The following is a 16,017-nucleotide window of genomic DNA, read 5'->3' as shown; positions in this document are numbered from 1 at the left end:
GCTCAGCAATTGAGCTCCAAAAAAGTACAGACTGTCTCCTCAAGCAGCTCCCTGACCCCTCTATATCCAAAAGACTGACATTTGGCAGGTATCATCCTGGGACAAAGATAGCAGAAAAAGAAACGGGTAGCATCCCTCACTGTGCCACAGCTGCTAGAGGTGCACCCCAGACAAGCAGGGCCTGGAGTGGACCTCTGCAGTCGTACAGCAAAGGGGCTAGGCTGGTAGAAGGAAAACCAAGAAACAGAAATACTTCATCATCAACAATCTGGGTGTCCACTCAGAGACCCAATCGAAAAGTAAGCAACTACGCAGACGACAAGCGGATAAACCCACAAAGATGGGAAGAAACCAGCGAAAAAAGGAGGAAAACACCTGAAACCAGAACACCTCGCCTCCTAGAAAGAACCAAAACTCCTCACCAGCAAGGGAGCAAAGCTGGACGGAGAATGACTGTGATGAAATGACGGAATTAGACTTCAGAAGGTGGATAATGAGAAACTTCTGTGAGCTAAAAGAACATGTATTAAATCAATGCAAAGAAACTAAGGAACTTAAAAAAAGATATGAGGAAATGATAACAAGAATGGATAACTTAGAGAGGAATATGAATGAATTAAAGGAGCTGAAAAACACAATACGAGAACTTCGTGAAGCATGCACAAGTTTCAATAGCCGAATTGACCAAGCAGAAGAAAGAATATCTGAAGTCGAAGACCAACTCAATGAAATTAAACGAGAAACCAAGATTAGAGAAAAAAGCGCAAAAACGAATGAACAAAGTTCTCCAAGAAATGTGGGACTATGTGAAAAGACCTAACCTACGTTTGATAGGTGTACCAGAAGGGGACGAAGAGAATGAATCCAAGCTGGAAAATACTCTTCAGGACATCATCCAGGAAAACTTCCCCCACCTAGCAAGACAGGCCAACACTCAAATGCAGGAAATACAGAGAACACCACAAAGATATTCTGCAAGAAGAGCAACCCCAAGGCACATAATCGTCAGATTCAACAAGGTTGAAATAAAGGAGAGAATACTAAGGGCAGCCAGAGAGAAAGGTCGAGTTACCCACAAAGGGAGGCCCATCAGACTCACAGCAGATCTCTCGGCAGAAACACTACAAGCCAGAAGAGAGTGGGGGCCAATATTCAACATTCTTAAAGAAAAGAACTTTCAACCCAGAATTTCATATCCAGCCAAACTGAGCTTCAGAAGTGAAGGAAAAATAAAATCCTTTGCGAACAAGCAAGTACTCAGAGATTTTGTCACCACCAGGCCTGCTTTACAAGAGCTCCTAAAAGAGGCACTACACATAGAAAGGAACAACCAGTACCAGCCATTCCAAAATCACACTAAAAGTTAAAGAGCATCAACATAATGAAGAATCTACAACAACCAACAGGCAAAACAGCCACTTAGCATCAAAATGGCAGTATCAAATTCACACATAACAATATTAACCCTAAATGTAAGTGGACTAAATGCACCAATCAAAAGACACAGACTGGCAAATTGGATAAAAAGCCAAAACCCATCAGTGTGCTGTATCCAGGAAACCCATCTCACACGCAAGGATACACAAAGGCTCAAAATAAAGGGATGGAGGAAGATTTACCAAGCAAATGGAGAGCAAAAAAAAGCAGGAGTTGCAATTCTCATCTCTGATAAAATAGACTTTAAAGCAACAAAGATCAAAAGAGACAAAGAAGGCCATTACATAATGGTAAAAGGATTGATAAAACAAGAAGAGCTAATGATCCTAAACATATATGGACCCAATGCAGGAGCACCCAGATACATAAGGCAAGTTCTTAATGACTTACAAAGAGACTTAGACTCCCACACAATAATAGTGGAAGACTTTAACACTCCACTGTCAATATTAGACAGATCAACCAGACAGAAAATCAACAATGATATCCAGGGCTTGAACTCAGACCTGGAGCAAGCAAACCTGATAGACATTTACAGAACTCTCCAACCCAAATCCACAGAATATACATTTTTCTCAGCACCACATCACACCTACTCAAAAATTGACCACATAATTGGAAGTAAAGCACTGCTCAACAAATGCAAAACAACTGAAATCATAACAAACAGCCTCTCAGACCATAGTGCAATCAAGTTAGAACTCAGAATACAGAAACCGACCCAGAACTGCACAGCTTCATGGAAACTGAACAACTGGCTCTTGAATGTTGAATGGGTAAACAATGAAATGAAGTCAGAAATAAAGAAGTTCTTCGAAACCAATGAGAATGAAGACACAACATGCCAGAACCTCTGGGACACATTTAAAGCAGTCTCTAGAGGAAAGTATATAGCAATAAGTGCCCACATGAGGAGAATGGAGAGATCCAAAATTGACACCCTATTGTCAAAATTGAAAGAGCTAGAGGAGCAAGATCAAAAAAACTCAAAACCCAGCAGAAGACAAGAAATAACTAAGATCAGAGCTGAACTGAAGGAGATTGAGACACGAAAAACCCTTCAAAAAATCAATAAATCCAAGAGCTGGTTTTTTGAAAAGATCAACAAAATAGACTGACCACTAGCCAGATTGATTAAAAAGAAAAGAGAGAACAACCAAATAGATGCAATAAAAAATGATAAAGGGGAAATCACCACAGATTCCACAGAAATTCAAACCATCATCAGAGAATATTACAAACAACTCTATGCGCATAAACTAGTAAACCTGGAAGAAATGGATAAATTCCTGGACTCCTGTGTCCTCCCAAGCCTAAACCAGGAGGAAGCTGAAACTATGAATAGACCAATAACAAGGTCAGAAGTCGAGGCAGCAATTAAGAGCCTACCACACAAAAAAAGCCCAGGTCCAGATGGGTTCACAGCCGAATTCTACCAGACACACAAAGAAGAGCTGGTACCATTCCTTCTAAAACTATTTCAAACAATACAAAAAGAGGGAATACTTCCCAAATCATTTTATGAGACCAACATCATCCTGATACCAAAACCCGGCAGAGACCCAACAAGAAACGAAAACTTCAGGCCAATATCCATGATGAACATAGATGCAAAAATCTTCAATAAAATATTGGCAAGCCGAATACAACAGCAAATCAAAAAACTTATTCACCATGGTCAAGTAGGATTCATCCCAGGGATGCAAGGCTGGTTCAACATACGCAAGTCTATAAACGTAATTCACCACATAAACAGAACCAAAAACAAAAACCACATGATTATCTCAATTGACGCAGAGAAGGCATTTGACAAAATTCAACAACCCTTTATGCTAAAAATCCTCAATAAACTCGGTATCGATGGAACGTATCTCAAAGTAATAAAAGCTATTTATGACAAACCAACAGCCAATATCATACTGAATGGGGAAAAAACTGGAAGCATTCCCTTTGAAATCTGGCACTAGACAAGGATGCCCTCTTTCACCACTCCTATTCAATATAGTTCTGGAAGTTCTAGCCAGAGCAATCAGGCAAGAAAAGGAAATAAAGGGTATTCAAATAGGAAAGGTGGAAGCCAAATTGTCTCTATTTGCAGACGACATGATAGTATACCTAGAAGACCCCATCGCCTCAGCCCAAAAAACTCCTGAAACTGATAAGCAACTTCAGCAAAGTCTCAGGATATAAAATCAATGTGCAAAAATCACAAGCATTCGTCTACACCAATAACAGACTTAAAGAAAGCCAAATCAAGAACGAACTGCCATTCACAATTGCTACAAAAAGAATAAAATACCTTGGAATACAACTCACAAGGAACGTAAGGGACCTCTTCAAGGAGAACTACAAACCACTGCTCAACGAAATCAGAGAGGACACAAACAGATGGAGAAAGATTCCATGTTCATGGTTAGGAAGAATTAATATCGTGAAAATGGCTATACTGCCCAAAGTAATTTACAGAATTAACGCTATCCCCATCGAGCTACCATTGACTTTCTTCACAGAACTGGAAAAAACCACCATGAACTTCATATGGAACCAAAAGAGAGCCCGCATAGCCAAGTCAATTCTAAGCAAAAAGAACACAGCAGGGGTCATCACACTACCGGATTTCAAACTATACTACAAGGCTACAGTAATCAAAACAGCATGGTACTGGTACCAAAACAGAGATATAGACCAATGGAACAAAACAGAGGCACCGGAGGCAACACAACATATCTACAACTATACAATCTTTGATAAACCTGACAAAAACAAGCAAGGGGGAAAGGATTCCCTGTTTAACAAATGGTGTTGGGAAAACTGGCTAGCCATGTGCAGAAAGCAGAAACTGGACCCCTTCCTGACACCTTACACTAAAATTAACTCCAGATGGATTAAAGACTTAAACATAAGACCTGGCACCATAAAAACCCTAGAAGGAAATCTAGGCAAAACTATCCAGGACATAGGAGTAGACAAGGACGTTATGAACAAAACACCAAAAGCATTGGCAACAAAAGCCAAAATAGACAAATGGGACCTAATGAAACTCCACAGCTTCTGCACAGCAAAAGAAACAGTCACTAGAGTGGATCGGCAACCAACAGAATGGGAAAAAATTTTAGCAGTTTACCCATCTGACAAATGGCTGATATCCAGAATTTACAAAGAACTCAAATGGATTTACAGGAAAAAAACAAACAAGCCCATTCAAAAGTGGGCAAAGGATATGAACAGACACTTTACGAAAGAAGACATATATGAGGCCAACAATCATGAAAAAATGCTCATCGTCACTGGTCATCAGAGAGATGCAAATCAAAACCACTTTGAGATACCATCTCACGCCAGTTAGAATGGCGATCATTAAAAAATCTGGAGACAACAGATGCTGGAGAGGATGTGGAGAAAAAGGAACACTTTTACACTGTTGGTGGGAGTGTAAATTAGTTCAACCATTGTGGAAGACAGTGTGGCGATTCCTCAAGGCCTTAGAAATAGAAATTCCATTTGACCCAGCAATCCCATTACTGGGTATATATCCAAAAGACTATAAATCGTTCTACTATAAGGACACATGTACATGAGTGTTCATTGCAGCACTGTTTACAATAGCAAAGACCTGGAATCAACCCAAATGCCCATTGATAATAGACTGGATTGGAAAAATGTGGCACATATACACCATGGAATATTATGCAGCAATCAGAAATGATGAGTTTGTGTCATTTGTAGGGACATGGATGAATCTGGAGAACGTCATTCTCAGCAAACTGACACAAGAACAGAAAATGAAACACCGCATATTCTCACTCATAGGTGGGTGATGAAAAATGCGAACACATGGACACAGAAAGGGGAGTACTAAACACTGGGGTCTATTGGGGGGAAAAGGGGAGGGCCAGTGGGAGGGGGAGGTGGGGAGGGATAGCCTGGGGAGAAATGCCAAATGTGGGTGAAGGGGAGAAGGAAAGAAAAGCACACTGCCATGTGTGTTCCTACGCAACTGTCTTACATGCTCTGCTCATGTACCCCAAAACCTAAAATCCAATAAAAAATTAAAAAAAAATTGTTTATGCATATTTTCCAAATGTTGAAACATTTCATTGGTATGCATTGATATGCAGTATCAAAAAATCACATGTATTAATATCACTGGCAGTCTCATGGGAAAAGTACTTAAGCATCGGGACACTGTGAAGCTCAGAAAGGCAAATACAAATTTTCCAAAGTTCTAATTTTTGCTTGAAAGCTAACATGCTATCAGTGGTAACAAATACTGTCAGTTATTTTCCTTAAAATGGCATACTTGCCGAATTAGAGAGAAAATGTCTGCCAAATCCGTAAGTCTGTAATTGGTTCGTTTAATTAAATATTGCGTTCTATGAAAAAAGTGGCTAGTTCATCTCACAACTCAGTCACACAATTGCTTTTCCTCAAGCTGAGCATCGCATTTCAGTATGCAGCATAAGTGCTTTATGTGTGCTTCCCCTTTCATCACACAGAGTATTTAAAAGGCACGTACTCCGTAATTGTGATTCAATAAAATCAATAGTTTTTACTGGTTCATCGAAGATACCCTTAATTTCCACTGGCATTCTCTTTCTGCAGGTTCAAGGAGGTGAAGAATACAGTGACCACGTGCACGGTTTGGTGCCACTGATTCACTTCATGTTAAGGCACCAGGAGTCTCCCCACTCTTACTTTTGTACTATCAGTGCAAATATCAACACAGCAGAAAAGGTAAATGAAGTCTTATGGTTACTACAAAAATTGTTTTTGGCTAGGCACAGTGGTTCATGCCTGTAATTGGCACTTTGGGAGGCTGAGTCGGGAGGATTGCTCGAGCCCAGAAGGCTGAGACCAGCCTGAGCAATACAAGGAGGCCCCATCTTTACCAAAAAAAAAAAAAAAAAAAACTAGCCCAGTGTGGTGGCATGTGCCTATAGTCCCAGCTACTTGTGAGGCTGAGGTGGGAGCATAGCTTGAGCTCAGAAGATCAAGGCTGCAGTGGGCCATGACTGCATCACTGAACTCCAGCCTGGGTGACAAAAGCAAGACCCTGTCTCAAAACAAACAAACAAACAAAAAATTATCTCTCAGACCCTTCAAAAGGTTTCAGAAACCCCTAGGGACCACAGACCATATTTTGAGGTTCACTGATCTGTGGTTTATATTTTCCTTTTTTGTTTCTCACAGATGCCCTTTACGAATGGGTGCTCCTGGGACACCCCTTGGAAGGATGGGAAAAATGAGTCTCTGGGAAATTAAGTGCCTTGTCCCTGGCCTCAGAACCAGTGACCAGGAGGGACCACAAGGGAATATTGGCCAATACTCTCATGAGCATCAAGAAGGAAAGCACCTCACCTCTACCCCGATCCCACATGTGAATCCCCTGGGCTGCACATGGCCAGACTTAAAAGGTGAGGAGGATGCCCCAACATGGGTGTATGTGGAGCAGCCTGGCATGCCAAGGCAACAAGGCAGCTTTGCAGGAGGACCTGAAGAGCAAGCCATCGGTGGACTAAACAATCCTCCCATCAGGGCCCCGATCTCTAGTGGACAACTTTTGGAGGTTGGTATGACAGCCTCCTCCCTCCACCCATCTCAGAGAATGAAAAATCTGTGAACGCAAGCACTGAGGAGGAATAAAGCAGTAACTTCAGTCTTTGAAATAATAGTTATTATTTCAGCCTTTAAATGGCCTTAGATTTCTCTAACCGGCTAGTGTCAAAAAGCACAGCCCAAGCCAGAAGATAGGCCCGCTTCCCCTGGCTTTCCTACAGCTACACTCAGGGGTAGGGATGCTTGGAAGATATCTAACTCCACGACCTTTGTGAGGCTGCTCTGCCAGCATATTCCTGGATGGCCTGGGAAACCAAAGACATAAATAAAGGAAGGAAAGAAATGCAGGCCACCAAGCATCCCTGGTGCTTCCTACATGGGCCACACCATGGATCCCCAATGGGGAGTTGGGTCAGGCCTGGGGAATCTGTGAGGTAGAAAACCAGAAGAGCAGGCACTATCTTTGGGAAGGAGGGGAGAAATGAGAGAGCTTCTGGGAAAATTACCCCTACAAATTTCCACAGGGCTGAACATTTTCCATTTTCTCTTTCTATGTGGCCTGTCCAATATCTGCATATTTAAATCGCTTAGATACAAGCTCCAGGTGTTGTAACCTAAAGGATCCCCTGGTGGAGGGAACTGATTGTCTGGACAGGTGGCAAATGAAATCGCAGTAACTGAAATAAGACATGACTAAAAAATATTGGAGACTTACTAGAGCCTGGACAAGATAAGGGCTCACTTCCAGTTCTTCTTCAGACCTCATTGTCCACCCCAGGCAGAGATGACAAAGGGGCCACAGAAAGCTAGATGCAAAGCTTTGATGTTCCCTAAACCTTTACCCTTGTCACTTGCCTTAAGTAAGTTTCAGCTTTTGATAAACAAGTTCAGCAAGTCTCAGGATGCAAAATCAATGTAAAAACATTGCTAGCATTCCTATACAACAAGAGTCAAGCCTAGAGGAACACAATTCCATTCACAATTCCCACAAAAAGAATAAAATACCTAGGAATACAGCTAACCAGGGAGACAAGCAATCTCTACAATGAGAATTACAAAACACTGCTCACAGGAACCAGAGATGACAGCAACAAATGAAAAAACATTCCATACTCATGCATAGGAAGAAGCAATATCGTTAAAATGGCCATACTGCCTAAGGCAGTTTATAGATTCAATGCTACTCCTATCAAACTACCAATGACATTCTTCACAGAGCTAGAAAAAGCTATTTTAAAATTCATATAGAACCAAAAGGAGCCCAAATAGCCAAGGCAATCCTAAGCAAAAGGATTCAAACTATGCTAAAGGGCTATACCTAAACTGCATAGCACTGGTACAAAAATGGACACATAGACTAATGGGACAGAATGGAGAGCCCACAAATAAGGCCTCATACCTACAACTATCTGATCTCTGACAAAGCAGACAAAAACAAGCAAGGGGGAAAGGACTCCCTATTCAATAAATGGTGCTGGGATTACTGGCTAGCCACACGCAGAAGATTGAAACTAGACCCCTTCTTTACACCATATACAAAAATCAACTCCATGGATTAAAGACTTAAATGTCAAACCCAATACTACAGAAACCCTGGAAGACAACCTAGGCAACACCATTCTGGACCTAGGAATGGGCAAAGATTTCATGAGAAAGATGCCAAAAGCAATTGCAATGAAAGCAAAAATTGACAAATGGGATCTAATTAAGCTAAAGAGCTTCTTCAAGGCAAAAGAAATTATCGACAGAGTAAATAGAAACCTACAGAATGGGAGAAAAATTTTGCAAACTATGGATCTGACAAAGTTCTAATATCCAGCATCTATAAGGAACTTAAATTTACAGGAAAAAACGAACGATCCCATTAAAAAGTGGCCAAAGGACATGAACAGACACTTTTCAAAAGAAGTCATACATACAGCCAACAAGCATATGAAAGAAGCTCAACATCATGGATCATTAGAGAAATGTCAACCAAAACCACAATGAGATACCATCTCACACCAGTCAGAATGGCTATTACAAAAAGTCAAAAAAATCAAAGATGCTGGCAAGGTTGTGGAGAAAACGGAATGCTTATTCACTATTGGTCGGAGTGTAAATTAGTTCAATCATTGTAGAAAGCAGTGTGGCAATTCCTCACAGAACTAAAAGCAGAACTACCATTTAACCCAGCAATCCCATTACTGGGTATATACCCAGAGGAATATAAGTCATTCTACCATAAAGATAGATACATGCACACATATGTTCATTGAGCACTATTCAGAATAGCAAAGGCATGGAATCAACCTAAATGCCCATCAATGGGAGATTGGATAAAGAAAATGCGGTACATGTATGCCATGGAATACTACAGAGTCATAAAAAAGAACAAGATCATGTCCTCTGCAGGAACATGGATGGAGCTGGAGGCCGTTGACCTTAGCAAACTAACCCAAGAACAGAAAACCAAATACCTCATGCATCTCACTTATAGGTGGGAGCTAAATGATGAGAACACATGAATACATAGAGGAGAACAACAGACACCGGGGCTCAACCTAATGGAGGATTGAGGGTGGGAGTAGGGATAGAATAAGGAAAGATAACTAATGAGTACTGGGCTTAATACCAGGGTGATGAAATAGTCTGTACAACAAATCCCCATAACACAAGTTTACCTATGTAACAGATCTGCACTTGTACCCCTGAACTTAAAGGTTCAAAAGTATGTTTCAGCTTGTATAAAAAGGAAGGAGACAGGCAGGGCCAGTAGTTGTGGTATTATTCATCTATCCCTTAATAAATATAATTCTGGCAATACACTGGTGGATTTATGGGCTGTAGATGTAAGCGGAGGCTGGAAGGATGGCTAGGGAGTGGAAGGAACCAAACTCACAAAGCCATAGACAAAGAGATTGTGTCTGTGTTCAGGGGACTTTAGGTGGTGCAGCGTGGCCAACTTTCAGAGTAGAAATGCACAGAAACTCTTGTGTAGCATTAATGTTGCTAAGCAGCACTAACCTGGTGTTCCAGGTATGTATCTTTCCATTTTAGGGACTTGAGAGCCATTTGAGGACACTCTGCCATCTTGAAGGAGAAAAGAAAAGTCACAGCACAAGGAACAAGACAGAATGGCAAGGCAAAAACTAGTCCCAAGGAGACAACACCAGGGCTCAGTAATTGTTTCTACTGCCTCAGTTCCCAGAAGCACAAGGTGGAGGTTGACTCATAAGAGTGAGTTAGATGGTGCCTGAAGTCAGAGCATGACACACAGAGAAGCTGACTTCATGGCGGGTCCTCAGAGCCACTGAGTCATAGCTCCTGAAATATCCCCTTACCAGGGACCCTGTAAGCCAAAGCCCGAGAGTGGAGGTGGTAATGCACTGGCGAGAGTATGGACAGACAAGCAGGCGAGGCAGAGTCATGCCAGCATTGAAGGGCACGTCCCAGGTCAGCTGCTGCACACAGGTGCACAGTGGCACAGCCACATCATTTAGGGGTTTCAAATGCCCACACCAGACTCTTTCTGCTCCATATTGCCAGAGGAGACCTATTGCTTAGAAAACGGAGTTTTAATGCATTGTGGAATGCAGGGGTTGAAGAAAGAGATCCTTTCAGCATGTAGGACTGCTGCCTGGGTGGTCTGGTGTTGGCAGGACACTGGAAGGAGGAGCTCTAGGCACTCAAGGTAAGATGGATGTACTCACAGGAATGGAAAGAGAAAAGACAGAGAGGGGCACATAATTAAAAGTGAAAGAAACATACACTTTTTAGGAACACGTTTTCTACTTTCCAATGGCCTTTAGATTTGGTTTGGAACAAGGACAAGCATCCTTCTGACACTATTCAGTTCTCAAAGGGGCAAGTAAGCCACGGAACGATAGATATCACACATAGCTTCCAATGCCGTGAAATTGTCCTCCAAGACATGCTGCCAGGGATGAGGGAGCCATGAGGGCATCTGCACTGGCCACATGCCTGTTTGCTCTCACAGCCTTCCCCACCCTGGCCCTGCTCTGCCTTGCATCAACACTTCTCATTTTCTCCTCCTCTCTGCCTCAGTGGCATCTCCAGAGGAGGCTGCATCTACTTTGTGGCTCCAGCTCACTGTGGTTCCAGCTTCCATGGGGTGACCAGCAGTGATGGTAGCAGCTTCCTGTTTGGTTAACCTCTGGGTTGACACTTTCCCTTGGTGCTTGTGTTAAACTCCCTTTGTTTAAAATTCCTGGAGTGATTCCTGTTTTCTAGGCTTGCCCTTGACTGACACAGCAGTCCTAATTTTATCTATTTTTATACCTTGGGGTTTTACGTAAAATTTAATTAGGAATAAAAATTTCTATTAGATAAAACAGACTAAGAAACATTTGAATATGGCAATTCTTGTTTGGCCCAAATGTAGATGAGAGACCTGAAGACCAAAGATGTTAATAAGTAGAACAAATACACAGTGGGAGGTTTGCTAGTTGTCCCTTTATTGGCTTTTAAAAATTACTAAATAAAGCAAGTAGTGCAGAAGTATCTAAAGTAAAAATAGAAAGAAAGTCCTACATGCAGGACTCATAACCTTGAGGTAACCACAGTTTGGTTTGTTTTATTGGCTTCTTGACTTTCTAAGTAAACACACACACACACACACACACACACACACATCCCACATATACTTACACTTATACATATATATTTTTTAAATAGGGTCACTCCATGCATCTCGATCATCAACTTACTTGTTTTTTTCCTAGAACAGTATATTATGGATGTCCTTCCATGTTAGCATCTATAGATCTACTTCATTTATGTTAGCAGCTGCATTGCATCCTGTTGTATTTAGGTTTTATAACATTATCTGATGAGTTCGAGTCCCCTAGTAGCTAATAGTCATTTTTTGCTATTACCAGCAAATAGGTATTTCACTACTACAACCAAGAAAGCTGCGGTGACTTTCCCTGTACCATGCAGCCAGCTTTGTGCGTGTGTGTGTCTGTGTAGAGTGGATCCCAGGAAGCAGAACTCGAGGTTAGGAACAAAAACGCTTCAAAAAACTGTTCGTATTACATTCCCACCAACAGTGAGACAGCTCATTTCCCCACATCTTCACCAACAGTGGACATTTTGCTTTTTCACCGATTGAGAAAAGCTCTCTGAGGATCACTTAAGAAGCATTCACAGGCCTGCCTTAAAATAGCCACCAGCAAAGGACGGCACCTTTGACAATGGCAGAGTAGCAAGAAATTGCCTCTTCGTGCACTACAGTGGGGATTTCTTAACAGATGTAAGACGTAGACTTCCTCGTAGTCGTTCTTGACTTCTTGTGTGCACATTGACTGTGTCTGCTAGCAATCCCACTGTTCCTGATAGGAAGTCCAGTTATAAAAATGAAACTAGATGTAGATCTAATTCTTGTTGTTTTGGAGGCTGTCTTGTCTCTTGGATAGCTTTTTGTTTTGTTGTTTATTCTGCAGTTTCACTCTAATGTATTTGGGCAGATTTTTTTTTAATCCTGCATCTAACTCAGTGTGACTTTTGATACTGGGGATTCATGCCTTTCTTTAGGCTTGAAAATTCTCTCTCATGGCCGGGTGTGGTGGCTCACACCTGTAATCCCAGCACTTTGGGAGGCCAAGGTGGGCAGATCACAAGGTCAAGGGATCGAGACCATCCTGGTCAACATGGTGAAACCCCATCTCTACTAAAAAATACAGAAATTAGCTGGGTGTGGTGGGACGAGCCTGTAGTCCCCCCAGCTACTCAGGAGGCTGAGGCAGGAGAATTGCTTGAACCTGGGAGGCGGAGATGCAGTGAACCGAGATTGCGCCACTGCACTCCAGCCTGGCGCCTGGTGACAGAGCAAGACTCTGTCTCAAAAAAAAAAAAAATTCTCTCTCATGATCACTGTGAGACTTGTCTTGGAAGAGTCCTCCCTAGTGATGAGATCATGATTATCTTTCTTCAAACAGAAGCCCATGTCCCCCATGGTTAAAGGAAAAGAGAAGTCTGTGGGAGGTGCCTGGAAAATTCGGGTAGTCCTCCACAAGGCAGACAAGCCTGGACAGGAGGCAGGCTAGGAGTAGTCTCTGTAGACTGCACAAGGTGGTGGACGGGAACTGAGGATCTTGGGAAGCAACCTGAAGGAGCTGGGTCCCAGCTGGAGCTCACTATACATGTGATTCTGAGCAAGTCCACATCGAGATGATTATGGTGCCCACATGGCATTCTGCCATCTTAATGTGATACTCATCTATGTTCACAAAATACTGTAATACCCCAACCCTGTCGGTAAGGTTGTTTTTATTACTGTTACTACTTACTGATGAAGAAATAAGCCCACCAAGGGTAAGTGGCATAGTTTATTAATAGGATAGCTTAATCTCTCATAAAAACCATGTTGAAGGTTTTTTCTTTATGCTTTCCAGTGTCCCTTCTACAAATACCCTTCAAAATAAATTCCCATTGAGAACTTAGCAGCAGATAAAAACTCAGATAATTGGACTTATATAACCTGGATTTATCTTCCCATTTTATCGTGGCAATCAGAAAATGATGAAATATATTTAGTTCTCAACCTCAGTAGGTACGTACTTTGGCATTTTGCACTATGGACCAGGAAAGAGTACAAAATGTAGAGGGCATACTCTATGCCCTTTAGCAATTACAATTTTGTGGGGCAGCAAAAAGGTGGCCCAAGACACATACAGTGGATTATGGGTCAGGACATCCCTAGGCAGGGCAGCCTGGTTCATCTCAAGGTGCTTGGGCTGGTGCATCTGATAACCCCTGACCATTATGCTCACAATTTTCATGAAGGAAAGGTGGTGTGCTAAGTGTAGCCAGGACAGAAATGCCCAGAGCTCTGCTTTTTGTAAATAATGTCAGACAGGAAGCAAAAGAGAAGAGAGAGAAAGGCTTTTAGACAACTCTGTGTGGTACAAGGTCAGGAGCTCCATAGCTGGGAGCCTTCCCAGCAAACAAAGTATTCCCTCTACTAATCTCCCAGCCAACTCCTGGGGCTGAAATCCACAGGTGAGACAGTTCCAGCTCACCAAGAAAGGCCAAACTGGAAAGAAGGAAATTAGGGCATGGGAATGGGCTGGGGCAACCTCCGAGGCCAGAATCTCCCAATTTTGTCTGCAGCCGTTTCCGCTTGGCTGGCTTTGGAGATTCAGGTTTGTCGCATTTCAGTCAGGCTGCTCTTCCAAGGCATCCGAGCCTACTGACCAGCCTCCGCTCCTAGTGGTGCACTTGGGAATCCTCTCTCCAGATCATCGGCATTCCCAGGTGGGAAAATGACCATGGGGAAGGCCTGGACCCTCTTGTTCCAGGGTGCCGTCATTCTCACAGGAAAACTGTTTGCTCTGGCAAGTGAAGCCTGAATTTGACTTGTGGCTCATTTTCAGTACCCAGTACTGTAATTTTGTGAAATGACAGCAGTATTGATTCCAGATTTTCTCTTTGCTGAAACCCGGTACTGTGGTGCTAAATGGAACCTCAGTGCAAGTAACGGCACTTCATGCTTGATTGATTTAATCCGTCTGATCCTCTGCTTTGATGCAACTGCCGAGGGCCCCCTTAAGAGGCTGGGGTCTTGTTGTCTGGTTCCAGGACCTCAGTTCTCCAGGTGGGCCCTGACAATGAAACAGGACTGACTTCCTAGTAAGGCAGAGGGTCCGAACAGGGTGACAAGGTGCAATTCACTGCAGCTGTTGGGAGAGTCAAAGCCATTGTGAAGAATAAACTTTGGGTCTTCCTTACATTTCCTGTCTCATCCTAGTCCAGATCTCAAGACAGGAAATGAAGGACGACATTCAGGATTGAAAACAAAACAGAATGAGTGAATGAAGGAAGGAAGGAATGAGGTGGATGAATGAGAGGGAGAGGAAGAAAGATAAGAGAGGAAAGTAGAGAAGGGAAGAAAAGACAGAGAAGCCAGGAAGAAAGTGGCAGGGAGGGGGGAGTAAGAAAAACTCTTATTAATCCAGAATGAGTGCTGTCAAGGCAAAGTGAGTCATGGTTTTGAATACAATTGATTTTTCTTCCAGTTCCAACATTAGTTTGAAATTAGGATTGTTTATGGTGGGGTTTGGCAGGGGTGTGCCGTGATTTGATTTGCCTTTCAAAAAGCCCTCTCAGGGCTCAGAGTGCAAATGGGGTTGGCAAAGAGTTAGAGAAGAGGTAGGGAGACAAATTAGAGGGTGGCTCTGGCCCTCCAGGCAAGAAGTGATGGTGGCTTTGCCCAAGGTGAAGAAGGGAAGCATGGATGGACTGGTGTTTAGTTTGAGGTAGAGCAGACAGGAGTTGGTGACAGATTGGCTGTGGGGAAGGAAGGACAAAGAAGATGACTCCAAGATCATAAATAGAGGGACCATGTCCTGATAGTGGGAAGCGTGAAGGGTTGAGGAAGAGAGAAAAGCTTCCTTCCTGACCAAGGCAGCTGGGATACACTCTTCTGAAGAAGGGATTGCCCTATTTACTCTTTCTTGGTGTGTAGACTGTCCACTGGCTCCCATGCCAGCTGCTGGAGTGTGTGGACTGAGTGACATTGAAGGGGGTTGCCCTAACAATGAAGAAGCCCACAGATTATTAACATGGAGGGAGACATGGAACGGGACTGAACCTTACAGAAATATGTTAACATCCACTGTGGTGGCCTCAAAACACTTAGGAAAGAAATCCTGAGTCACTGCAGGGTTTATCATGGAACCATTATTTTGACCATTTATTTACATAACCCACTTTTAAAAAGTTGGTCAATCACATTCTTTTGACCAAGCTGTTATAAATCTTGTTGGATCCTAAAATCGGGATTCCAAAGTTGGAAGGAGCCTCAGAGGTCCCCTATTCCAAATGCCTCCTCTACACCTGAATCCCCTTGAAGCATCTCAGCAGGGATGGCCATCCTAATCAGGCTTTTCCAACATCATACAAACAGCTCAAGGCAACAGGGCCCATTCCTGGCACCGTAAGACGACGGTCCAGTGCAGTGATTTACAAACTTTCAACTACAACCCACAATGAGAAGTGCATTTACATGCCACCCCACTACAC

The 16,017-nt window shown here is 42.7% G+C and overlaps 1 long non-coding RNA gene across 6 annotated transcripts in view; it reads left to right on the top strand.

Annotated features, from left to right (window-relative positions):
* LOC144579427 (uncharacterized) overlaps positions 1–9,798 on the top strand; it is a 65,647-nt gene extending 55,849 nt beyond the window's left edge. For all 6 annotated transcript variants that reach the window (XR_013526903.1, XR_013526901.1, XR_013526902.1 and 3 more), the window contains 2 exons: positions 6,040–6,171; positions 6,628–9,798. This is a non-coding gene — a long non-coding RNA (uncharacterized LOC144579427). The remainder of the gene's footprint in view (positions 1–6,039; positions 6,172–6,627) is intronic.
* The last annotated feature ends 6,219 nt before the right edge of the window (positions 9,799–16,017 follow it).

Source organism: Callithrix jacchus, chromosome 15 (genome assembly GCF_049354715.1).
Source record: "Callithrix jacchus isolate 240 chromosome 15, calJac240_pri, whole genome shotgun sequence".
Lineage (NCBI taxonomy): Eukaryota > Metazoa > Chordata > Mammalia > Primates > Cebidae > Callithrix > Callithrix jacchus.
Note: the sequence above shows the minus strand (reverse complement) of the source record. Positions and strands in the feature narration are given on the sequence as shown.